General features: G+C 37.6%; 1 long non-coding RNA gene across 1 annotated transcript in view; it reads right to left on the bottom strand.

Moving 5' to 3' along the window:
* The window catches only part of LOC114013040 (uncharacterized), a 114,964-nt gene that overhangs the window by 70,929 nt on the left and 18,015 nt on the right, over positions 1 to 26,020 (bottom strand). The window contains exon 2 of the long non-coding RNA XR_003555882.2: positions 18,807 to 18,881. This is a non-coding gene — a long non-coding RNA (uncharacterized LOC114013040). The remainder of the gene's footprint in view (positions 1 to 18,806; positions 18,882 to 26,020) is intronic.

The raw sequence follows: 26,020 nt of genomic DNA, 5'->3' as shown, positions 1-26,020 counted from the left end.
CTCTTGTTTCAGGAGTGTTTCCAACTCTGATTTGTCGAATAGGTCCGTATTTCCCAAACATATCATACATTTCCTCCGCTGTGATTTTATATGGCAGGTTCCGAATATAGAGGATCCGATTGACCTCTGGGGGCAGCCAGATGTTAGCTCGCTTGGCCGCTTGCATCGCCATGGCGCCGATCGGAGGGGGGGGGTGCCGCCTTGGAGAGAAACCGCGGCCGGAACGGGGCCTGCCGGGCCGCACGCCGCCGCTCGCCGCTGCCGCGGGGGTCCCGGATGCTATCCCATACGCTAATAACCCGAGTAATTCCTTTTTACAATCTATGTCCCGAACGCTCCGCTTTTCTAAAAAGCATATGAGCGAATCATACGTCGCTTGTCTCTCCATACCTTCGTCAGCGCTGTTGCAGCCTTTGTGAGACTTCGGCGACGCATGGCCGGCGGGACCCTCTGTAGGTGCTCCCGGGCGCGGGGACTGTGCCCTTTCGCCTCCTGCGCTGCTTTCAGGACCGGTACCCGAATCTCCGTCGAACCGTGGCTCGCAGGTTCAGCCCTCTCTAGGGTCCCTGTTCGGGCGCCATTTGTCGCGACGGAGGGAAGACACAGTCACTCAATATGAGTGATCAGCAGACTTCCTTTATTGTCTCTTACAGTCACCTTTTATGTCTTGTTATAATTAGCTCATACATATTACAAAAGTTAAGCTCATTATTGGTTAGTTGCCTAAATACCAAGCCTGCCCCTAGTTTCTCTTCTGTAGTTGTCTGTTCCCACCTGCAACATTCTTTTCCCACCGCGATCTTCCTGTTATTGTGTAACAAGGACAGCCAAGGACAGTGTATTTTGCTTTACTTCAGATAAGCTGAGAGCGATGTGCATTTTTGTCCAGCCAGCTGGACTATGTCTATGAGACCTTTTTTCAGCTAGCCAGTTATCCACAAGCATTCACCCTGGAAGGACTTTCATAATAAAGGTTGTTGTTGCCACCATAATTGTGAAACTAATTTTGTTTCCTCTCCTTCAGCGTTAATTGGCTGTTCCAGTTATAGTACTTTATGATCAGATGTGAAATGTGATTTTAATATCTTTGCCGTTAAACATCTTCTTCAAGAGCAAGAAGATGGAAAACATGGCAGGGGGAATACATATTTGCCTGTGCCTACGACACTCTTCTCTGATAACAGTTATGTTCTAGGACACAAAAGATGAGTTTCAAATGGATCCACTTATTTTGCCTAGTAGCACAGAAATCTGAGTTCTGAAGATCAGTCTGCCATGTGACTACATTGGCACCAACTAAACCCATCTGAAAGGTTTCCGGACATTAACAAAAATTTGAAACAGCTGTCTGCCTCTCTTCCCTTCAATATGTCCTCATAATGGGTTTGAGATCATGAACAAAGCAAAAAAACCCAATCCACCAGCTTTGTAAAGTTTATTCTACTGTCTATTCCCACCACCCATTGAAGACACTGAAACTCAGAGTTATGTTTTTCTGAGGTGCGATCTCTTTTCCAAAACTGAGCATGCAAAGCTGTTGTGCTACTGAGAACATTTGCTCACAAGCCGCTATTGCTTAAGAATGCCTGGCAGCCTACTTATCTTCTGCCACCTGGTACTCTCCCACATCAGTATAAAGATACATTTTTTCACATGCACAGAGGATGCTATTTTGCACTATTTGGCTGTTTGTCAAGGACTGTAAGAAACTTGGGTCATAATATTGTTTTTAAGAAGTCTGTCTAGATTACTGCAGTCTGCAAAATCAAAATTCTTAGCATGCAAAGACACTCAGATTACTTTTTCATCCTGAAAGCAGGACTGCATCTGTAATTGACCAAACAATATCAAATGCATTTGGACTTGGAAACCTAGTCTGAGTTTGGAAGTAGCACTGCTTTTGCATTGTTATTGGTGCAAAGAGAAAAAAAAATATTCTAAACCCAGGACACACCCCACCCCTACCCCTCTGTCCCTAAACAAATGTCTTTTGTTACAATGAAGAACCACCAGATAAGAGTGATGTTCATGCAGTCCCATAAGATTGTGATGGTAAAGCATTAAACAAGTTGTATATACCATGAAAGCAATTTCATGTCATAGTTTATTTAGTTTTATCTCAAAATAAAGTAAGTATTCTTTAAACTCTCTTACTTCCTTTATCTAGACAATAATTTAAGAATGTAATGGATGTTACATCTGCAAAAATGTGATGCATGGTACATCTGCATTAGTTATACACACACAACACTCAGACTGCATCCATATGCCTCTGACTAGCGTCACTGGGAGACTCGCTAATCCATGATGTCAGAGCCTTAATAGGTTCCATTTACTCCTGGCTTCTAAGAACTTAGTTTACTGAATGTTTCTGTTACCAGTCAATGGATGATTGTAACTATTTCCTGAGCTCTCTTTTCTTTTTCTGACATTTTCAATTTCATTAATGTTAAAGAGTTTACCTCTAATAGACTGCTATGATCAAGGTATTTTGCACATGGATCATCTTGATTTGCAGCATGCTAAGCAAAGATTTCTTCAGAGATGACATTTGGTAAAGATGCAGTTTCATTGAAGCAGTCAATTTCAGTGTCAGATTATGATGCACTAGCCTCACTCCTAAAGCCTGCTGAATAATATTCACAAAATCATTTATTCAGTGAATTGTGATATTTTTCTAGTGAATTATTCAACTTGTATTTCTTCATTCATTGCCTAATTCTTAAGTTGTGTCACTTTCTCCTCTGTGCTTTTCATTAGTCTGGAATTGGACTGATTTATATGCAGCATTGCTCATTATCTGAGCAATGAAGTGGATGTTACATATTTTGAATTGAACAAGAACATGCTTTATTTACAAATAGGCACATTTAGCCTTATTTGTATCCTTGCATTCTATGATACAAGTTAGTGAAGTATTGCTAATTCACAACTGTTTAAATAAATTAATATGATCCAATGTTTACTCTTTGATATTCATTGGCTGTAACTCAACTATTTACGCTTCATGATAAACCTTTTTTATAGTTATTTACATATTTTTCAAAGACTGCAGTCCTCTGTAGAAGAAATTTGTTTTATAAATAAAGGGACAGTTGCAAGATTTGGTATCTTGCATTCAACATGAGGCAAATTAAAAAAAGTCCAAGAAAAGTCCCATATTACAAATAAACAGCGAGTACTCCATAAAATTGCTGCCTAGTTTTAAACTCTGAACACTTTATTAGGCGAACCATAAGACTTCATTTGTAAATTCTCAGTCAAGTCAATGGTGTTTTGTGTCGGCTTTGACTTATACAATTTTCCTTTCATGATGGCTTTCCTATTGCTTTTAGACAAACTGGGTTTTGATGCATTAAGTGATGTTCTGAAAGATTAAATCCATGTGGGTGTAACACTGACTTTGTCTGCAGTCTTGATGTATAGTGTTACTTGCACATAAATGGTACAAGATATACTTGCCTCCCACAAAGATTAATGTGCAGCAAGTTTGTACACACAACTGAAGCTTATGTCTCAAACACAGGCCGTTGGTTTACCTCCTTCAAGTGTGTCCATAAGGCTTCAAGTTTCTGGGAATCAAGAAAGGCTTAGTATGGAGAGGGTCCTGACACCTGAAATGGGAAGGTGTTTATCTATGGTCCCTCCTTTTGATGGTGTTCAAGATACGTTTATGTGGGGAGTTGGGTAACATGGCACTTGGCAAATCCTATTCCACACTGTTTTCATGGGACTGGAGGCTGGACTGTAGGAAGTACCAGACTGATTACAGAAACCTTCACAGATTTTCTAAAAAGAGACATATTGTGTCATCTCCACAGCAGCACCTAAAGCATCTGATGGATGCCTGCTTCTCATAGTGAACTGAGGAAAGAAACCAAAACTGCTTTAACATGATGGCTCATTTTAAGCAGCGGACCACATGAGCAATGCCGCCCTACCTCAGAGCACAATTCACCTAACCACATATTTTGTCTCCGATAGCACAGTAAGAGAGGTAAGTAAGGCATAGTGTTTGCATACAGCTTCATCACTATCTGAATTCCTTCCCCTTGGAATCACTAAAATGAGCCACAGCTAAAGAATTAAAACTTAAGATGATCCATTCTTGGTGGACAGTCTGTAACACCTGTTGAGAGATCTGCTGCCTCTTAATATCTATTTATGCTTGATCCAGCTTGAGCTGGAGGGGTTGGACAAGGTGACCTCCAGACATGACTCAATTTATGAATCAGTCAATGGTGTGAAAAAAAACGTTAGGCATGTTGACAGCTGTGGTACTTCTTAGGATAAGAAGTTGTACAGAAGGAGCTGTTGCACTTTAAAATAAACAGGCTACTGCCTCTGAAAATAAATAAATAAATAAAAGCTTTGCACGTGTACATGTGAAGCTGACAAACAGAAAGACCTGGTCCACACTGGTTTTTGAGAGGGAGATGTTGACTGAATTGGCTAGGAGGGAAATAAATAATTTACTCTTTAATAATAGAAGAGGAATATTAGATTGCTGAAATGCTATTTGATTTCCTCTGCTTTGTAGCTCAGTATTGCAAGTGTCAGAATTACTTCTTCACCAACACTAAAAACCTAAATTGGCACTAAAGTGCTCTGTCAAATCTCAACCTTTATTTAAGAGGTGACCCAAACCTGCTGGATCAAAAGTGGGCTAATGTTGCCAAGCAGATAGCTTTGTTGGGGTTATGGAGCAGAACATGTCAGTGAAAGGACGACATTGAAATTGAGGAAAAAAAATATCTCCATATATGGTAATGGAGTCTCTGGTTGGAAATCTGAAGGCTAAAAGCAAAAATGCAATATTAGGGAGATACTGCCAGCTGTTTGACTGGGATGGTGACAGACACGAGGAAATGTTCAGGGTGTTAGGAACATTCCCCTTTCTCCTAAACCTTTAGCTGTCTGTACTCAAGACAAGTTCCCTGATACAGTGCAGATGCTTAATCTTTGTTCAGTCAGCTGTGAACAACAAGGTGGAAGAAGCCTCAGCTGGACCTTCTCTTCTGTGTCCTTTCTGTATCCTTGGGAGCTGCTTTTTGAACTAAGACTCGACTTAAATTCTGTCCTTGTCCATGGGCCATACCTGAGCTGCTCAGCCCTTCCCCGTGGCTTGCCCAGTCATCCCACATGTGTATTTGACCCTAGGTCCCTTCGCTGGGCCTGGTGCTGACCTCCCCACATACACTGATGTTCCAGCCAGGCCTTGGCCTATGGCTGTACCTATCCCCATGGGCCACCCAGGGGCTGTGTCTGGTCACGGTCACAGAAAACTCTCTGCTATTCTTGTTGGGGTGCTCTGGGACTATGCTGTCTTTAGTGAGGCACTGCTGATGTTGAGATGAAGGTTTCTGGAGGCAGTAACTGACTGTTTTCTACAACAAATACTTCCAGATTGCACAAGAAAAGGTGATGCTCTAGACATAGTTGAGTGGTGCACAGGACTTAGTTCAAGATATATTTATTGAAAAGCTGTTTTGAAAAATTGATCACACTATGGTTTCTCACTAAGCTGCAATAAACTGAATAAATTAGTTGGCATACAGGGATATCTGTCCATAAAGCCTAATTGATTCCAAATAATTCTGCACACCTGTGTAAAAGAAGACAAGGAGAAGACAAGGGGAAATGGGTAGAAGTTGCAAGAGGATAAGTTTCATTTTGATGTAAGAAATAATTTTTTTTTACAGTGAGAGCCATCAATCACTGGAACAACCTCCCCAGGTGTGTGGTGAAGTTCCTGTCACTGTAGGTTCTTAGGGTGCAATTGGACAGCATTTTAGATAGTCTTACATAGGCTTTCTTTCCCATGAAATGCTGAACCAGATGATCTTTCAAGGTCCATTCCAAGCTGGGATGTTCTATGATTCTATTATACTCCAATAACACCCCCCAAAAAAAACCCCAAATAAATCCCACACTTATCTAGGGCTTAGGTGAATCAGATTTTCTAATACATTTCTACAGATTTTGAATGACTGATCTAAAATGCTTACAAATAACCCAGTGGTATAATGACCTAGAAAATGTCCCATGAATGCTTTACTGGATGTCTCTGCTAATATTCAAAATTATTTTCATTATGATGCAAGTTTAACTTCAATCACATGAGTGGTCCCATTTACCGAAATGAGGACATTCACCCCATTTATTTAATTTTAATTGGTGTGCTTAAAGTCAAGTATCTAGGTAAGCATTCAGAAATGCAAGGCCTGTATTTGGGTAGAGAAGATTTTCAGAAGCAGTGAATATGTATTTTCTTGAGGTGTTTTTCAAAGGCAAATATATTTTTCTCTTTTTTCCTCCATTTTCATTATTCCATTTGGTCTCACAGTTGTGAGTTTCTATCTCCTTAAACAAGCTGAGCATTACTTATGTACCTACTTTCCCCTTCAAGTATTCAATTTTGCAGTTTCCTTTTATGGTCTCCATATACAGTCTGTCTTTCTCATTCCCCCAATTTGCTATCTAGTCAGTGTTCTTTTAACTCAAAAGACATAAGCCAGAGAACATGTTCTCAGTTTCTCTTTTAGCCTAAATGTACTACCCTGGAGTGGGCAATTGCTTTGTGAAATTAAATGAATTGCAGTGTGTTGTGATTCTGCTCTGGTAGGCAGCTAAGAGTTATCCATGGTCCACAGTCCTCAGGGGTATACCTGCTCCCAGTGGAACAATATCTGTGAGCCACACTCTCTTCAGGGGTTTATCTGCTGCGGAATGGAATTATCCACAGCCATAGCTGCTTCAAGGTGCACCTGTTCCAGTGCAACCTTATCCATGAGTCCACAGTCACTTCAGGGCTGTACCTGCTCCAGTGTGGCCTTATGCACAGCCACAATCCCTTCAGGAGTGGACCTGCTCCAACATGGGCTTACCCACGGCCACAGTCCCTTCAGGGGTGTTCCTGCTGTGTCGTGGACTTATCCACAGTCACAGATGTTTCAACATGTTCCAGTATGGCCTCATCCACAGCCACTGATGCCTCAAGGTACACCTGCTGCAGCATGGCTTATCCTTGGGCCACAATCCCTTCAGAAGTACACCTGCTGCAGCATAGACATATCCACAGCCACAGATACTTCAACATGTACCTCCTTTGTTATGGACTTATCCACAGTCACAGAAGTTTCAGGGTGTCTTGCTCCCATGTGGACTCATCCACAGGTCACAGTCCCTTTGACTCGAGCTCACACTGGAGTTCCAGCCTGTCCAGCAGAGCAGCACAGAAACAGCAGCCATGCCCTGGCCACCTGCCAGCCCCGGCGCATCGCCATGGCTGTTACCAGAATGTTCCTGGGCACAACACAGTGAGTGATAAGCAGTGCAGCAGCACAGCAAGCAGCGAAAGCAAGAAGCAGCCACTAACGAGCACTAGACTAATATACAGTGAGGCAAGCAAGCCCTGTGGCAAGCACAGAAACCTGCCAATTAATAGGTAACCAGCTGTTACAGCTATGAATTCAACCTATAAAATCTGCCATTAACTTGAACCCTTTGAGCCCCACATTGCATTCCAGAAAGAACTGTCTTGGTTTAACCCCAGTAAGCAGCTAAGCTCCACACAGCCACACACTCACTCCCCACACTGAGATGGAGGAAAGAATCAGAAGGATAAAAGTGAGAAAATTCAGGGGCTGAGACAGGCAGTTTAATAGGTAAAACTAAAGCCATGCATACAAGCAAAGCAGAAGAAGGAATTAATTCACTACTTCTCATTGGCAGGCAAGTGTTCAGCCACTGCCAGAAAGCAGAGCTCCAGCATGTGTGATATTTCTCAGGAAGACAAATGCCATCACTGTCAATGTACCCTCCTTTCTTCTTCTCCCAGCTTTTGTCGCTGAGTACAATATCATATAGTATGGGATGTCCTTTTGATTGCTGGGGTCAGCTGTCCTAGCCGCATCCCCTCCAAACTTCCTGTGCACCCCAACCTACTTACTGGCAGGGCACTGTGAGAAACAGAAGAAGTCTTGATGCTGTGCAGTCACTGCTTAGAAATAAAGAAAACATCCCTGTGTTATCAACACTGTTTCGGTCACAAATCCAAAGCACAGCACCATACCATGTACTATGAACATAACAAACTCTATCCCAGCTAGACCCAGTATACAGTCTTAGCTTCAGCAGTTTAAGACGAAACTGGCCCAGTTGTTCCCTAGCAGGCAAATAGACCTCAAGTTTCTGTCCTGCTCTCTGTAAATAGCAAGATGTAGATCTGATTTAGGCTTTTTTACATATCCAGGGGATGCTGAGGGACTGCAATGTAACTGAAAGGCTTTCTATCAAGAAAGAAAGGGGAAAAATAATTTTACATAGTAATAAACTATCCCAAATAATGTGTAATTACATATCCACTGTTAGTTCTCATTATTGACCAGTTCGTCATAATTTCTCAATAGTGGAGTTAGTGAAACATTCTTTTAAAAATAGGCCTACATAGTTAAACAATATGCACTTTGTTTTCCAATTATCTAAAATTAGCATCTAAGCAGTTACACTTCTTTTTAACTGTGAAGTGCACAGCAAGACAAAATTAATTTAATTTTAAAGTAACTTAAATTTTGTAGATAATTTGATGTTCCAGCAAGTGATGCTCATGAGACCTAAGCCTTTGGGTGTTGTGCAATTCTCAAGAAAAGTATAATATCCAAGTGAATATATGTTGTGTCATCATTCTGCCTGGAACTGGGTGGAAATAGTTTTAGTCTGTTTGTCATTTAAAGTTTACCTTATAGGATGAACTGATAGCCAGAAATGACTTTTTCTCTGATGTCATAAAAATAGAGAACCATTAGTGACTGGATTATTCAAGATAGAAATAAACAAACATACTTGGAACTGTAAAACAGGTTAAAAAAATTAAAAAATTCAAGACGTGATTTGAACTCATTTGCGATGAGTAAGATTGTTTACTTTTTAAAATACTGCTGTTCTCACAAATTGTTGGCACCACTTATGTGATGTATACAACCAAACCAGTGATTTTTGCTATCTATAACTCCTTAAACAAATCTTGATAAATATTGATAAAAATGTTACCAGAAAAAACTTCTGAGAAATCTGTGTAGTTTTTATAGCTTTTTAATGGGAGAATCGCTGTATGGAAGTAATAGCAGAGAAAGCAACATCTGAATAGAGGCTGAGGTATACTCATATTCCACTTCAATAACCCACAGGGATTGTCATTATAAAATTGGCATTTACTTGTAAGTTTCAGAATGACTACAAAATTATAGTATCTAGGATATCGTAACATAGTGACAAATGTAGACTTCAGTGCTGACCTCTGTAACTGCTGAAGGTGCATCAGTATGGAGAAATTTGTACACCTTTTTCCCCAAGCAGTAGCTGCTCTATTGATGGATAAGCCTGGTCTCCCAGGCTGTTGAATCACTACTAAATTAATCAAGAATGTTAACAGAGAGTTTCTATTTTATACATTTACCATCCTAAATAATAATCAGGTTTGTAGCCACCAATTTAGTCAGTGGAAGTTGTTCCTCTCTTTGCAGCTATCAAAAAAACCCACCTTTTCTTTTTTTTCTGTTCATTGCAAGAAGTAAAAACAAAATTAAATGTAAAGAGTGCCTTTCTCTTTGTTGAAAAAAAAGATGTGAAAGATGAAAATGCATTTTTAGAACAATTTATTGATGTGTTCTAAAAACATTTCCCTCTTTTTATTTTCCCCCTCAACTTTTGACTTTCTAAAAGTTATAACTTGAGGCTAAATGGTATTTTTATCTTTGCCTAGACCTCTGAATGTCATTTTAAATGAGTGTATCTGTATATGTGGAACCTGCAGTACTTACGGAATCAGAAGCAAAACTGAAATAAAAGAAAAAACAGAAGCCAGAGGAAAAACAAGCTTTAGAAAGCTAGTCGCCAGCAAGTGATCAGTACATATTGTTGTGGTTTGTATAAAATAAAAAATGAGTCAGTAAGTTTCTTTCATTGAAATAATCTAAATTATGACTTTCTTCCAGTGTGAATGGTGCACTGATGGTAAACAGAGTGTTGAATATAAGCCACAGGATTTTGAATGGGAGTTATTGTTATCTATGCAAGTACAAGATTCTTTAAAATGCCACACCTACAAAAGTATGGAGGTCCTGATTATTGTGCACAGAAGTGGTGGGTCACTCAAAAGATGAAAATGAAGATCTACATATTTTAATAGGGTTACATTATCCATAAGTAGGATTTACAATTCCTTTCAGCTCAGGTCAAACCACTGTAGTTTCAAGAGGAGCCAGATCATAGCCACGTCAAGTAGGGTGGTGCAGACTGAGATCTGAGCTATGAATACTCAAAGGATCACTCCACTGAACTTTCTTTAGGTTGAATGACCACTATTTTCTTGGAAAGCTGAGGATCTCAGGTTCCTATTCTATTCAGGCTTTTTTGGCTATAGTTCAGCTGAATCCATCTCTTCCGTGCATTTATTTTAAATTGTAACATGTGGATAGGAGACACTTGTGCCTCTAGCTAACTGCTTGTTTATTATTTCATTTAGAAGTTTGTTAAATAAAAGACTAGATATATGAATAAAGGAATCCAACTGCAAAACTCAAGGAGCAAAAGCAAAGGTTATTCATCCAGCAGCTTATTTCATGTTCCAGCAAATAAAAGGAACTTTATGACTTTGTCATTTTTACATATTCTCAAGCTTTTCCTGCAAAGTGTTTCAGAGTCAGACATTGAACAGTGTTAGGGGTGAGACAGGATAAACAACCTGTAGGGTGCAGGAGCGGGCTGGAAATTAGGACCATGCGTGGCAACCAGTTAGCTGAGGGGAATGTGCTCGAGCTTGTATAGACACAACAATTAACATGATGAGTCATGCTGAGAGAGCATAGGGGAGTGGGGGACGGATGGCGCAAGGATGGCGCCAAAGAAAGGTAACACCTTGCTGTTAATTGATGGTAGTTAACCACCAATCGGGGATTGCCTAGTATGCAATGCTTAGCTCAAAAGAACCAACCTGTTTAAAATGCATGACTTCTGAAAGCATATATACCCGTGTTTCTATACAATAAATCGACATTTGCTTGCATCAAGCTGCTTCTCGTCTCTTCATCGCAGCAGTAGGGAATTTGGATGCTGGGGTTTATTTAAGCAATGAGATTAGAGTTTTTACCTTACTTAACTTGTTTGCTCATCCCTAGCTACCTCTATGTCCATGAGGCCTTGACTTCCCTGTCCAGCAGGAAGGTCACTGCTGGCCTGTGATGGCTGGGCAGAAAGTTATGTTGGTTTCTGCTGTGTCACTGCTCCCAGTCTCAAGCATTTGGGACTGAGATCCCTGGGCCCCTGACATTCATCTCTGCATAGGACTTTTAGCACTGTCTCTCACTTCCAGGATATTTTCTGCAGCCAAGCACTTCACATTCTTCTTTCAAAAGCCACTTTTTCCTGTTGGAAACTTGTTTTGGCACTGCCTCCTTTCTGGAAGCCTCCAAACCCTCAGTTTTCCCAGCATAAACAGTCAACATATAGAAACACAACATGTGATCAACTTCCGAGTTGGTGATTCTATCTCATGTCTATTATTTTCACAATTCAAGATATGCCACTTCTGTTTAGCCCAGGTGTTGTCAAAATTAACAACCAAACTGTACCAGTCACAGCTAGCAAGTGACAGGCTTCTGCGTGAGAGTTCAATTTTTGAGTTTCCCACACATATACCCAATTATCTGCTACCTAATAGCATTAATAACCTAAACAATTTTTTCACCCTTGACAAATAGCTGCCAGCAAAACCAAGATATAGGCCTCTCATACATAGAAGACAGTATTGTATGATTCCACATATGTACAGTAAAAATTAAGGGAAGTGAGAATTAAACATACTAAAAATATTTCATGAAGACTTTAAAGGAAGCAAGGTTTTATTTATTGGCCCTCTGTGTTGAGCTATCTTCCTTACTGTCAGTGTCTTTACTTGGTTTACAAAGCTGTTATCGTTTTATCTTATTGTTGTATGTGCCAATGATGAAAATACTGATTGTGCTCAGCTGCTTCTTTTTTTTTTTTTTTTTTACTATGTTAATAATTGGGTGTATTACCTAACAAGATTTGCTTTCTACTTTATTTGTTTACTTATGTGTATATATACACACATGTATATGAACCCTAGATGCCTTTTGCAGCCTTTTGCTTTGAACTCTTCTCCAGACACTGTTAAAGGATCATCTGTGCAGTTCAGTGCTCTGTGGTGTGACTCTTGCACATTTGATTTAGTTTCCATGTCTTCATATATTTTGTATCTTGCTAGCTTGCTCTTGGGTTCTAGACTCTTGACAGGCGCTACTGTGCATTTGACCACATGGTTACTACTCATTTGTGGTAGCAGAGTTATTTCCTGTATTGTAGCCATATCTGACTTTTCCAAAGTGTATGCTTTGTAAATTCTTTTCTTCTTTCCTTCCTGTTATATATAAGTGTATGCTTTGTAAATTGTTCTTTACTTCCTTCATTATAGATGTGAGTATGATCAGGCTTTAGGGATTCTTTCGCAAAGAACATATGAACCCTTCTTTTAAAGCAAACAAACACGTAAATGTTTATATTACACTTACCTAATACAGTATTTTAAAAAAATATGATTTATTTTATGTAGCTTAATATTTTATACATTAATTTATCAAAATGCAATATTTCAAACAATCACTTCATTTAATAGATTTTTCTCTTAAATAATACAAAATACAACACAGGACATAATCATGTACTAGTGAAATCATCCTATTGTGGCTATATTGGCATTTCCTTTTGTAGTTGGGGCCATTCTCTGAGAAGAAGGAAAACCTGGATTCCATTTTATTTCTCAGTATGTGCAACAGAAGTGTGAAGCTATGCACTCACTTTCCCAGCTAAATGTTTTCACTGCTGAACTCTGTCACCACAAATCCATACATATAACTCATGCAAAGAGGAATAAGCCAATAAAACCAATAAGCCATTAGTGAGATTCAGTGACGTATTTACTGAGTCCAGACTACTCTATCCTAAAGGCAAAATACTGACTAAAGAAAGCTGTATTTCGATTCCTGTTTCATTATCATCCCTGCCTTGTGCAGATGAAAAAGTTAAATAACGTTTAAGATCCCAAGTCCAAGTATGGTGTAACTTCAGTATATAGGTTCTCTAGTCTTCTAGGACAGCCTAAGGTCTTGATTGTATAGTGTAGATATGTCTGCAAGATTCATTACCATCTCAGTGATCATGATTGTGGATTTCAATAGGCAGTTACATACTTTGAAGTTTAACGGTGCAGTAAATTGCATCACTTTTCATTCTTGGACATTTTTTTCTTTTTTTTTTTTTTAATTTATTGTCTAAGTAAAGGTAATAGCATTGTCCACAGTGAAAGTTATTTTTAGACATTGTAGTAGTAAGGTATGGATTCTTCACATAGTCAACGTTTGACACTGTATTTTCTCATAGGGTAATCAAAGTAGTTTGTTTGTTACTGTTTTCCCAATGACATATGCGGAAGGAATAGAAAAGAAATGGATTTAAGCATACATAGAATTCTTCTGAAACTATAATTTAGTTCATCAAGTTGGATATGAAATGACAGCTAGTGATGCACCTTGCATTTATTATGTGAACATATAGTTAAGTGTATTGCTTTACCTTCTTGGATGGAAATTATGCGAATATATTTATATTTAAAGCTGTTATGAGTAAAAAAATTGCAGATGTTGTAACAACTTTAGTAATGTGACCTTGCAGTCAAGGTGGTGGAAACCACAGAAATGCAGAATTGTACTGGGTCTGGCTGGTATGAGGAAAGTTAGCTCCATCCCAACCACACCATGTGGCACTCAGTTTTTTCCTGTGTGACCAGAGGGACGACATGGGGAAGTGGGATGGTGAACCTGCCTTGAAGCTAACACACACAAACGGGGGAAAAGACAGCTGCTAAGAAGGGCCATTCAAGAGGGTAAATTCTTGTGATTCCCCGTAGAAGAAGGACTAAAAGTTTCTCTCTTAATTGCGGTGAAATGATTTCTAGTCTGGCACTGCAATGGTCAGCAGTGAATACTGTGACCAGGAATAGAGGTTCTCTGCCTTATGCCAGGAGAAGGAAAGGGATAACTGAGTTTACTGGACTGTGTGGATCTATCTGATGGCCAGACATATCAGGTCCTCAGAGATGTAAGACTTTGGTGGACACTGGTGCACAGTGTACACTAGCACCATCACAATACAAAATGGAGAGGAACTCAACTAGATTTCTGGAGTGATGGAGGATACCAACAGTTGTCTGCACTGGAGACTGAGGTAAGCCTAACAGGACAAGTGGCAAAAGCATGCTATTGTGACCAACTTGGAGGCACCATGTATTCTTGACATAGACTACCTTAGGCGAGAGTACTTCAGGGACCCGAAAGGGTAGTGATGGGTTTTTGGTGTATCCATCATACAGAGAAGATTAAAGAGCTGTCTACCTTGCCAGGCCTCTTAGAAGATCCCTCTTTTGTGGGTTGAAGATCAGCAAGTGCCAATTCTGTATATTGCAACTGCAAACTGCAGCATAATCCATATACATTTTCTACTTTTTTATTTTGTGTTTACACAGCATGCAGTAAAATTGATTCTTCATCTGCGACTTGGATTCCTAGCAACTGCTAAAGGTTTACAGCTTCCTCATACAAGACCACAAGGAGATTTAGAAAAATCTTTAGTTTTTTTTTCTTAGAATATACTATTTGATATTTTCCCTTTTTCTTCTTTTTATTATGTTTTTTTAAAAAAAAATATTTTGCTCTTCCTTTATTATTTTTATTTCTTTTGTTTTAGGGAAAAATGCAATAACGGAGGATCATACTGGAGAGGCTTTAGGTGATGTTGTCCAGCTCTCTGCATGCATTTTCTTTGTTTTTATATGAGATTTGTTCTTAGCTTTGTTCTTAGGTCTGATTATGCCATTCTTTTGGGGTTGTTTCCATGAAAATTTATATGTTGCTTCCAAAATATTCCGTATCTCTTGCTTTATGTTAAAATGATTAACCTAATATCAAGAGAATCTGAACAAAAAATGTTTGGCATGTGGTGAAAAATATCATTTGCTTTCATCTTGACAGATACTCTAGAAGTCCCAGGATAGAGTGTCTTCAGTTGGCCTCAAGGGAAAAGAGTTTATTTTTAAATAATGTGGTGGTTTTTTTATGAGCTGTGATCTGAAAAGTATTACAAAAGTGTGAAAAGTTTAATACTCAATTTCAGGTTGTATATGTGGGGAAACCCCTTTCATATAGCAAACCCCCTTATCACCATTTTGCTATTTAGAAAAGTCCCTATCAAATTAAAAAACAGAGCATATTTTAAGAAGAAGCTTTCAGAAACACAACCGTATATTCTCAAAGCGCAGAAAAAGTTTTAGTCATTTACTACTAGTATGCATCAGTCAAGCCTACAGTATTCTCCATTGAGGTAATTCAATTGCAATGTCTGTTATAGATAAGGGTTTTTCATCATCCTATGCTTCCTCACTAATTAACTTTTAATGTTACAGTAATATCTGGGACTAATCAACTTGTTTCTGATCTGCAGCTATGTCTCAGTCAACAGTGACCTTTCTCACTGTAATTTCATAACAGTGACCTTTCTCACTGTAATTTCATTGAAAACTTGCATATTTGTTTGACTAACTTAGAAAATAATGCTTGTTCCTTAGATTCATACTAATTAAAGATTAAATAATTTATGCTGATAGTGCCGACCATCTCTGTTCATGAATGACAAACACATTAGTCAAAGTATTGATTTTTCTTTTCTTTGTGTCATACTTGTACAATCTGAAATTCCAGATTCCTAAGCAGTAGGATGAATGTGCAGGAATTTAGGATTTCCCCAGCTGCAGGCAACTGGCTGTGAATCAATAACATAACTTTGATATGACTTTACTTTTCATTCTGGATGACAGAATTCTACTAGTAAATGGTTTTTAAAACATGAGCTGGGAATAGCCTTCCCTTGAACTAACTGGAATGTAGATCCTAGGTTTGGTATATGTTCACTGAACTGTTTAGAAAATATTCCATTGACTTCAGTTGCCTTTGTCTTGAGTACCCAATATGTTTGCTTCAACCAAGTCCTGACATATTTCACACATATTGCCGAGCCCCCCTTCCAATTTGGTACTTTAAAAAATTACCACAGTAAGAGTATCTCTTGAAAAACCATCCTAAATGGGGGATGGTGGTGAGTGGAATGAAAGTAGAGGAAGAATTGTGTAGCTGTGTTTAGTAAATTTTTGTTTCTACAAGAAGCAGGAAACATTGACAGTCACCTTTGCTGCTAGTTTCATGAACCACCTTTAAGTTCACAGAGCTAGTATAAAACTGTAAGATAACCAACAGAAATAAGTAAATTATTTCAACCAATCAAAACCGTACAATTTTTCAAATTACTTTTTTCATGGGGGTTTCTTGAAGGATGCAAAAATTTTGGTTATCCAGAGAAAAGCAAGAATCTAAACTAAAACCCAAAAGTACGACTTCGGCAAAAGGTGATTTCTTGCACAAAGGCAGGACAAGATTCTGCTTTTTTGCCTCTGCATATTTAATGTAGTGCCTTCCTTACCTACCTGTTTTAAAGAGGCCAAGGTAAATTGTTCCACTTGTTTTCTACCCAAACTAGTAATTTGTATGTCCACAGATAGTGGATTCTGCAGAATTTCCCATGTAATACTAAGAATGTTATTTGTATGAAATTCTTTTACTGAGAACTGAAAGGTAAGGAAAGGAAAAAGATTAAAAGAAACCCATAACATTGAGGAGTCAAATTAAAATAGAAAAAAGTGGGGATTTTTGTATTTTTACCAATGGTCTTAAAAGTAGCAGTTGCTTAAATTGTCGAAATATCCTTGTTTTGAAAACTTCTGAGCTTTTCTGTGTAAATCTGGTGAATGAGTTAGCATGACCGTGTAAAACAGGAGTGCTTTCAATGGGCTGTAGAGAAACACACTCGCATGAGGTAAAATGAAGAAGGCAATGGAATTTTTTCTCAGCATAATGAATGGTACAAAAATATTGAATATATTTTGTGCTTTTCATATGTTGCTCTTTGATTCATGTAAAAATATTATTGATGCATATTTTGAAGGATCATCCTCTCCTTTATAAAGCATTTATCAGCCAGATGATAATTCACTAACTTTTCATATGGTTTTAGCTAAGAAAAATTGTGGCCTGTGTTTCAGGAGGAAACAACGCTGCATATTTTAAAAGGTAAAAAATCCTCCCTTCCTGAAATCATGTTTATTTTTTCTTATTAAAATTACCTCCATTCCCCAAACACAAATTCACTTCAACATTTTCTTTGTCATGAGTATATTTATAGGATCAGACAAGTTTTGAGACTGTTGGTTTTGATCAGCATATCAATTACAAAGAAAATCCTAATAAGAAGGTAAAGCACAGTGAGAGGACATGGTTTTTTTAAGACATCGTTATTTTAATTTCACAGTTTTGAATGTGTCATATGCACATTTCTGCTGGAAGGACTGATAAATGAGAGAAACAGGAAAATAGTTGTAAAGTATGTCAGACAAATTCCTGTCTGTTAATGAATGCTAATGTGAAACTTGGGATTTTTTTTTTTTTTCAAGGCATTTAACTTCTGGTTTAGGAGGATAAAGAGAATGAAAAAATCAGACGTTTCATCTCATAATGAAGTTGGCCTCAATTCTTTTGTAGTCTGAACTCCATTTGCTAATTTTTACACCTAATTGATAGCTGCTGGACTAAGCTTATGTGCTGTATGGACTACATTTATTAAAGGGTCTTACACAATAAATCATGCAAAAAAATCTGTATGTTAAAAAAATAGTTCTGCTAAGATTCTACATGACACAGATGCTTTTATGACACAACATAAAATCTGTACAACTTTCTGAGCATTAAAATCAAACCTGCATATTATCTTTTGATCTGGTGTTCTGACCTTAGTAGGCAAGGTCTCACTGCTGGTATGCATCAAATAAAACAACAGCATATTAAAAAAAAAAATATTAGGGGTAAAGCTTATATATAATCCTCTTCTGATTCCCTTCTGATGGCTTTGCTGTAGACAGTTGTCATGGTTTAACTCCAACCAGTAATTAAGTACCATGCAGCCACTCACTCCCTCCCCCCTCACCCAGAGGGATGGGGAGGAGAATCAGAAAGGAATGTAAAACTCAAGGGTTGAGAAAAGAACAGTTTAATAATTGAAATAAAATTAAAATGAAAGAGCAAAAACAATTAAAAAATTACAGTTATAATGAAAAAGAGGGAGGGTTAAGAGGAACTAAATCCAAAGAGAAGGGAAAAGAAAACAAGTGATGCACAATACAATTGCACACCCACTGACGAATGCCCAGCTGGTCCCTGAGCAATGATCAGCAGCATGGGCCAACCTCCACGTTTATATACTCAGCATGTCGTCCCATGGTAGGGAGTACCCCTTTGGCTAGTTCAGGTCAGCTGTCCTGGCTGTGTCCCCTCCCAACCTCCCCTGCCCCTCCAGTCCTCTCGCTGGCAAGGCCTGAGAAACTGGAAAGTCCCTGACTTAAAGTGAACATTACCCAGCAATAACCAAAACCATCCAGATGCCATCAGCATTGCTCTCACACCAAATCCAAAACACAGCACTGCACCAGCTACTGAGAAGAAAATTAACTCTATTCCAGCTGAAACCAGGACAAAAATGCTAAATATTCTGTCTCTGGATGATGATTTTTGGATGCAGTGCTTTTTGTTAGCTTTCAGGAGTGCACATTAAAAGTAAGTTACAGTCCTTACTTGGGGCTCATGCACATCATGTCTACTTTTTCTTCGTTTTGGTTTTGATGGCTTATGCTGTCAGATTCGGTACCCCTGTCAGAAAATATTACGCAAAATCAAATTGTTTCATGTTATGAATAGTGCTGTTATCATTTGCAATTTGCCCACCCTTTTAAAATCAAAGTTATAGCTCACTGAGTTCAGAGCAGCAGAACAAAAGGGAAATTGAACCCTTTGTCTTAGTCTTTATTATTTACTACAAATTTAAGCATTTTTCCTGTGCTGTTGCTAAATCCTCTGGAGCATTTTTCTGGAGTTTGTTGAGAGCTCAAGAACATGGGGCTGACATGTGGGAAGTGATGGAAAAATATATTCTTTGAACTAAAGGCTGTTAAACTCTATGCCAGTGTCTGAGGGATGGGAAGGAAGTGAGGACTCAGGTCTGAAAACAAAGTTTTATTAATGCATGGCAAAGTATGAGCAAACCTTAACCAGCAACAAAGGGGGGCATGCAGAGAAGCAAAGCTGCATGTGATATATAGATTTTTTCAGCATTTCTGAAATATAATTTAATTACTTCGGTGATGAGAGGCAACCACCATCACAACCGACTGCTTGACTGAACTCATTTGCAAGGCAGACCTACTACTGGACCTGTTGTTGCGGTGGGAATTTTGGCTGAACACAACTATCCCTACCAACTACCAAAACTATTGTGTAGACAGAAATATTAACAGGACATGATCCAGAAGATAATTCTATGTTGCTTAAAGAAATTATACTGAAGAATGGCAATATTGTAAAATTAACACCATCTTAAGCTTAATCCTTATTTCCGTATTTTGAAGTGTAGCCATCTGACCTGTTTTCTGGAATTCTCACAGAAGAACAAAGAAATTATGCATTCTGTATTAATACAACTATACACTACCAGCTCTTTACCTGGTTAGTAAAACCTTTGCAGTGGACTTGCCACCTTGGATGATGTAGAGTGTCTCTAATTAAAATTGGAACTTATATTTAGAGAGGTTGGTAGGAGAGAATAAGAGGAAATTCTTGCGATGCTAGAGTTATTTCCTCAGAAGAACTTTCAGTGTTTCCCGTCCTAACATTGTACTTGTTAGCATACAGTAAATGCTTTACTCCTTTGGGGAAACATCCCTTTTCCTTGGAAGATATACTGGCAATGCTAAATGCAGCTCAAAGCATGCACTTCTAGTGATCCTACAGTTTGTTAGAAACCCAGTAAAAGAAACCCTGGTTTGTGGAGGTAGGAAAATCTCCTTATTTACTAGGTCAAAGGGAGATTTCCTCCAGTTTCCCTGTCATCATCACATTCTGCAAACAAAAGTAAACTTTCAGTATGCCTGGATTTCCCTTTAATGAAGGCAGAAGGTCAGAAAGTTTTGATTGTGATGCTTGTGATTATGACAGTAAAAGGTTAAATAAAGTAGGGGAACATCAAACAATTGTAAACATGATTTAATCATATTTTTGGAAGAAAGCACAAAACTTTGCTAACAACCAAATGCAGACTGCTGAACTAATAAGAAACCCCCCAAAAACCCACAATCATGTGAACACTGAAAGCAGAAAATGTAGGTGTCAGTGTTCAAATCTTTGTCTTTATGCTGGAGTGTTTTGCTAGTAAAAAAAGAATTCTGTTCTTGACCTTATGAAAGAAAATCTTATTTACTTTTTGAAATGTATTTACACTACAGAAGAAATGAATGGTGGGAGATGTCTTAGACCTCTCTCTTGAAATCTGGTAAGGTGAACTTAGAAGAGCTTCTTCTAAAGGAGAGTAATTGTTGTGGGTAACCTAAATCACCTGCATTTGGGATGTGAAATCTCCAGGTTCTGTGTCTGCTTGTTACCTTCATGTGGCTGTGAACCCCACTAGTGTGACCATCAGCAGGAACCCTTCTAACTCTGAAACTCACTTTGGCTATCCTCTGGCAGAAGTGACAGCCCTTCTTCAGGCCCACAGATAGGAAGTAAGAAAGCAGCAGAAGCAAAACTTTGCAAATGAATAAATAAATAAATAAGTAGATGATGAGGGCACAGACACAAGGGGCTGCTAAAATGAAGTTATTATGACAAAACTTGTGTAATGATATTAAAATCATTTTTTCTTTTTAAGTAACCTACATGCCCTTAGTGTCCATGAGCTAAAACCATAAAGTGAATCACTTACACATCCTTTGATGGCTCATTAAGATTGGTTTCACCTAACCCACTTAATATCTACACAACTTCTGTCATTTTGCTGCTGCCATTCTCAGGCATCAATGGTATCTTCAAAATGCCAGCAAAAGATACCAAATCGTTAATGTGCAGGAGCATATCCTCTAGGAAATCTGCCATATGCTCAGAACACATTGCATTATTTCAATAGTAGCCACCACGCAAATGAGAAATGCTTTCCTGAAATAAAATAAATGAAATTGTTATTTATGCTCTAATTACACATGCCTTTCTTCAACCTCCAACCTGACAACGAAATTTGTATAAAAGGGTATTAGAAATGCCCAAGTAATAAACTAGGTAAACTTTAATATCTTTTGTCAGACTTGTTCGTTTATGACCTCAGTTATTTTGGAGGCATACCTGCATAAGGGCCAGATGAAGAGAAGTAAGGGAAACTTGGGATGACAGGTAATTATGAATTACTGATGACCAGTTGGTAATTCAGCTTATTGGAATTATCATATTGAAGGATGAACCATGTAAGAAAGACATTTATTTGCAACAACTATAACTTGCGTAAGTGGAAGAGGTAGATATATTCTCTCTTTAGGTTTGTTTTACCAGCTAAGCCTTAGTAAAGCTCTTTTTCATCCAAAGCTACATGGTGGAATTGTATGGACTATAAAAGAGTGAATCCAAATTCAGAAATCTTATGTCTTCAAATCATCTGATTAAATCTATTATAATAGAAAAGTATGGGAACGTGATTCAAGGAAAAGGAATGTAATAGAAAAGAGATAATGATGTTGTGGTTGAACCCTGGCTGGCAACCAAGCACCATGCAGCTGCTCGCTCCCTCCCACCTCGCCCAGAGTGATGGGGGGAAGAATCAGAAAGGAATGTAAAACTCAAGGGTTGAGATAAGAACAATTTAATAGGCAAAGCAAAAGTTGCCCATGCAAGCAAGCTAAACAAGGAATTCATTCACCACTTCCCATTGGCAGGCAGGTACTCAGCCATCCCCAGGAAAGCCAGGCTCCATCACGTGTAACGGTTATTTGGGAAGACAAAAGTCGCCATTCTGAAAGTCCCCCCGCTTCCTTCTTCCCCCAGCTTATGTACTCAGCATGACATCATCTGGTATGGAATGTCCCTTTGGCCTGTTTGGGTCAGCTGTCCTGGCTGTGTCCCCTCCCAACCTCCTGTGCCCCTCCAGCCCTCTGGCTGGCAGGGCCTGAGAAACCGAAATGTCCTTGATTTAATATAAACATCACCCAGCAACAACTAAAACCATCCATGTGCCATCAACATTGTTTTCTCACCAAATCCAAACCACAGCACTGCACCAGCTACTGAGAAGAAAATTAACTCTATCCTAGCTGAAATCAGGACAAATGAGAAAGAAAAAGGATTTAAAATAAGAAAGTGGAGATTTTTGTTGAAATTCAAGAAGTTCATGAGGCTTTTAGAAGACAAGCTGACCAATACATTACTATATGTAAGAGCTGACTTTAATCAAATTATGCTTACACAATGTACTGACTGCATCCTTCTGCAAAGAAATTTTCACTATATTCATAAATATATGGTTTATATTTATAAATGTGAGGTTTTATATGTGCTATAAATGCAATGAATTTAAATGCTATATATATAAAGTATATATATAAAGTTTTGCTGTATTTTCAATGTAACTATACCTGTATATTTATTATCTTCAGGAAGAAAATTTAATATTTTTTTTGTTTGTTTCTGTCAGTTTTTATCCATCTTTCATGTAATATTTGAGAACTGAGAAGAAGCCATACATATACATTTTATTAACTGTATTGCCTTTCTATAAACAGTAGTGTAGATTTCATCACAATATTTGCTTCATGCTCTAAATACATTTGTTCTGAGAAAATATGATAGTGGATTCACTGAGAAAAGCAAGTACTGCCTACATCATAGAAAATAATTATGTTTTCTCATAAAATGTTCAACTCCTTTTCTGTTCTAAATGAATGAGCACCCCATAAGATTTATCTATTTCATTTTTTTATCCATGTTATTTTATAAATGCAATGATAAATATATATTTCTCTTTCTTTCTGTACATCTTTTTTATTCTCCCCAGTTACAACACAATCTTTACAAGAACGCCATTTCTCCAGATTATGATAGTGAAACATATGCAGTACTCTGGACAAATCTTACTGCCTGGCCATCATTTCATTCTGATGTGTGTAGCTTTCCCAATATAACAGATGTGTGGGTAGTACCAAACCCACTTTGTTTGGTTTTATTAGTGGAAAATATAAAAATCTATGAGTGGATGCTAATCATTTAATCTTATATTAAGGTAGTAGTTTTGAAATTAAACCCTAATAGTAAAATGATACTCTGGCCAGATAGTTCTAATTAAGAAAGCTGTTGAGGAAAATATTGCTATTTAATTTTTTAATATGGAAGACACTAACAGAAATCTATTCTATAAAAGTACAGTGTGCAAGTAACAAATGGATGAGTTTTGAAAACAGCACTGAATTGCAGAGAAATGTTCTTAATTAAAGTTAAGTAGCTTCTTGAATATTAATGCCTTCCCAAATTGGTTTTGATGGAAAAGATGTTAAATGGACATTTATATAGCATTAATGAATATCAAATAAATTCAAATTACTTTGCTTAGTTGGTGGTTGAATGATTTGGTGCCAAGAATAATTTTAAAATATCACTTTCAGCAAATACTTCTAATGGTTACAATTTTAAAGATATCTACCACACCAAAGTTGAGGGATGTACGGAACGTTTCCTTTAAGGAGTCTCATGTGTCATATAAACAGCAATGAGCTATTTATGGAAACTGAGTGCAAGAGTCTTTGTGTACCTTATCTTTACACTGTCCTTCCATGAAAATACAAATAATCATTTGCATGTGTAACAGATTTTTATGGGCATGTGTTAGAAATGGATTGAAAATATTTCCCTTTATAAAAGGGAATGACCCTTCAAGAGTCAGAAAGTTCCAATTCTATAGAAATATTTATACATTTGAGATATTAAAATTGTAATGTAATCGATATTTTCTTCAAGTATTTCAACCAATTTTATTCTGTTCAAAAGATTTATTTATGCATTCTGTCAAGAATCAGCAGCACCCATGACTAAACAATGTGATTATAACTATTTGTGTGTAAGCTCAATGCAGACAAATAGGACAGCAGGTGCATTTTGGGGATTTAATACCTAAAATATATTATTATGATCCATTTTGATTAAGTTTCCCATTGTCCCAACAGCTGGTGGTTGGGCAGATTTATTATGCAAACAGAATTATTCAGTGGTAGTATTATAACTCAGTATCACTGATTTGGAAATTTCAAGACCTATATGCAAATTACTTCTCCTTTCCAAATTATTTCCAAAAGCATCAAATTCTAGACTCTAGAAAATGTGATGATATTAACTAATATTTTTGTTTTACTCATTATTTTAGATCAGTGTTTCATGCTCCATAGGAATCTAAGGGGTATAGTTTTATCTTACTGGAATTATGGTTCTGAAATATTAACTGAGCTGGAGGAAAAATGGTACTATTTTGCTGCTCAATGAAGCCCATACCTTTTCCATCACATGCTTAAAGACATTAAATTCTTATGTACTGAAGGATTTGTGAATTTATATAGAGACTACAGAATTTAGCAGTTAATATGTAGATATTTTCTATCATGATTTAAAAAATGCCACAAGCTCTTAATTTGGTTTTTACTGTCTTTTTTTCCCAAAACTTAGTCTTAAACAGAGAAGAGTGAATTTTCAAAGTATTTCAGGACATGTGCAGTTAGAAGATTTTTTCAGAAGCACTTAAGGTCCAGATAGTCAAAGATCTGTGTCAAAATATTCCTGGGATAAATAGGAATTCTATTAGTCAACACTTTCATGATTCCCTTGAGTCATCAGTGAGTTAATTTGTAGGTATTTAAACTACTGTACATACTCTAGGCCCAAAATTTAGGAGGGAACACCTGTAGCAGAACTTAACATTTTTAAGGACAGTTATGAATTTTTGTCTTATTTTTATAACAGTATAGCATTATACACAGTATCAAATAAGAAATTTAAGACTCACTGAAATTCTAATGCAGATTTGAGAAGTTCGAAGTAAGTTTAAGCTCTCCTCTTTTTGCTACAGTAAAACTGGAAATTTTCTTTGTACTTGATTCAGTGAAGAGTTAAAGACATTTAGAAAAATATCTTGAATATGTATTTCTCTTTACGTGTAAGTAAGATATTTTGGAATGTTATTGAAAGTCTGTAACAGCTCTTGACAAAACATTAAACAGCTGTAACCTCAGTTGCTCCGGTTAAGTGTGAATATAATGACTCAGGTGATGAAAGTATGCAAACAGCCGGGACAAATGACTTACACAGGGAAAGAGTATAAGAGCAGAGAATAAGATCAGTTTTTCTTTTTTTTCTTTTAAAATACATCTAGTATGTTGTCCAGGGCACTGTGACATTCCTCTGTGTTATTACATTAGATTGATCATGTTAGCTGTTAAGCAGAGGAGCGGGTCTAGCTTCAGGCAGACCGCTGATTATTGTGAAAGCTCCCTATAGCTGCAAATTCATCTGAGAGTGTCTAGGCGGTGGATTTTATAGTTCCCTAAAGCAGCTCCTCCTAATGATAAAAATGACAATATCTAAGAAAAAAATACTGGTTTATATTGTCAATCTTATATTCAGCCAGAAAGCAAAGTGGAAAATTAAAAATGGAAGCAGAGATTGCTGGACATTTTAAAGGCAAAAGCGAGTTAATTTCTAGAAGCTACAGACCATAGGATGGATTTTGGTTTCATGTCAGCATGATTGCTGGAGTATTTAAATTTCAGCAGCATTGTAACCATTTTGTTGACTGATTTAAAGATTATTGATCTCTCACCAAAGCCTTGATACAGATACATGTCACAGTAATCTAATACTCTCAATTAAATTTTCTCTAATACAGTAAGTTATCATGTGTCTGTTAATATATTTTAATTTTAGTAACTGCAGGATCA

Source organism: Falco peregrinus, chromosome Z (assembly GCF_023634155.1).
Source record: "Falco peregrinus isolate bFalPer1 chromosome Z, bFalPer1.pri, whole genome shotgun sequence".
Classification (NCBI taxonomy): domain Eukaryota; kingdom Metazoa; phylum Chordata; class Aves; order Falconiformes; family Falconidae; genus Falco; species Falco peregrinus.
This window is presented reverse-complemented; position numbering and strand designations above follow the sequence as displayed.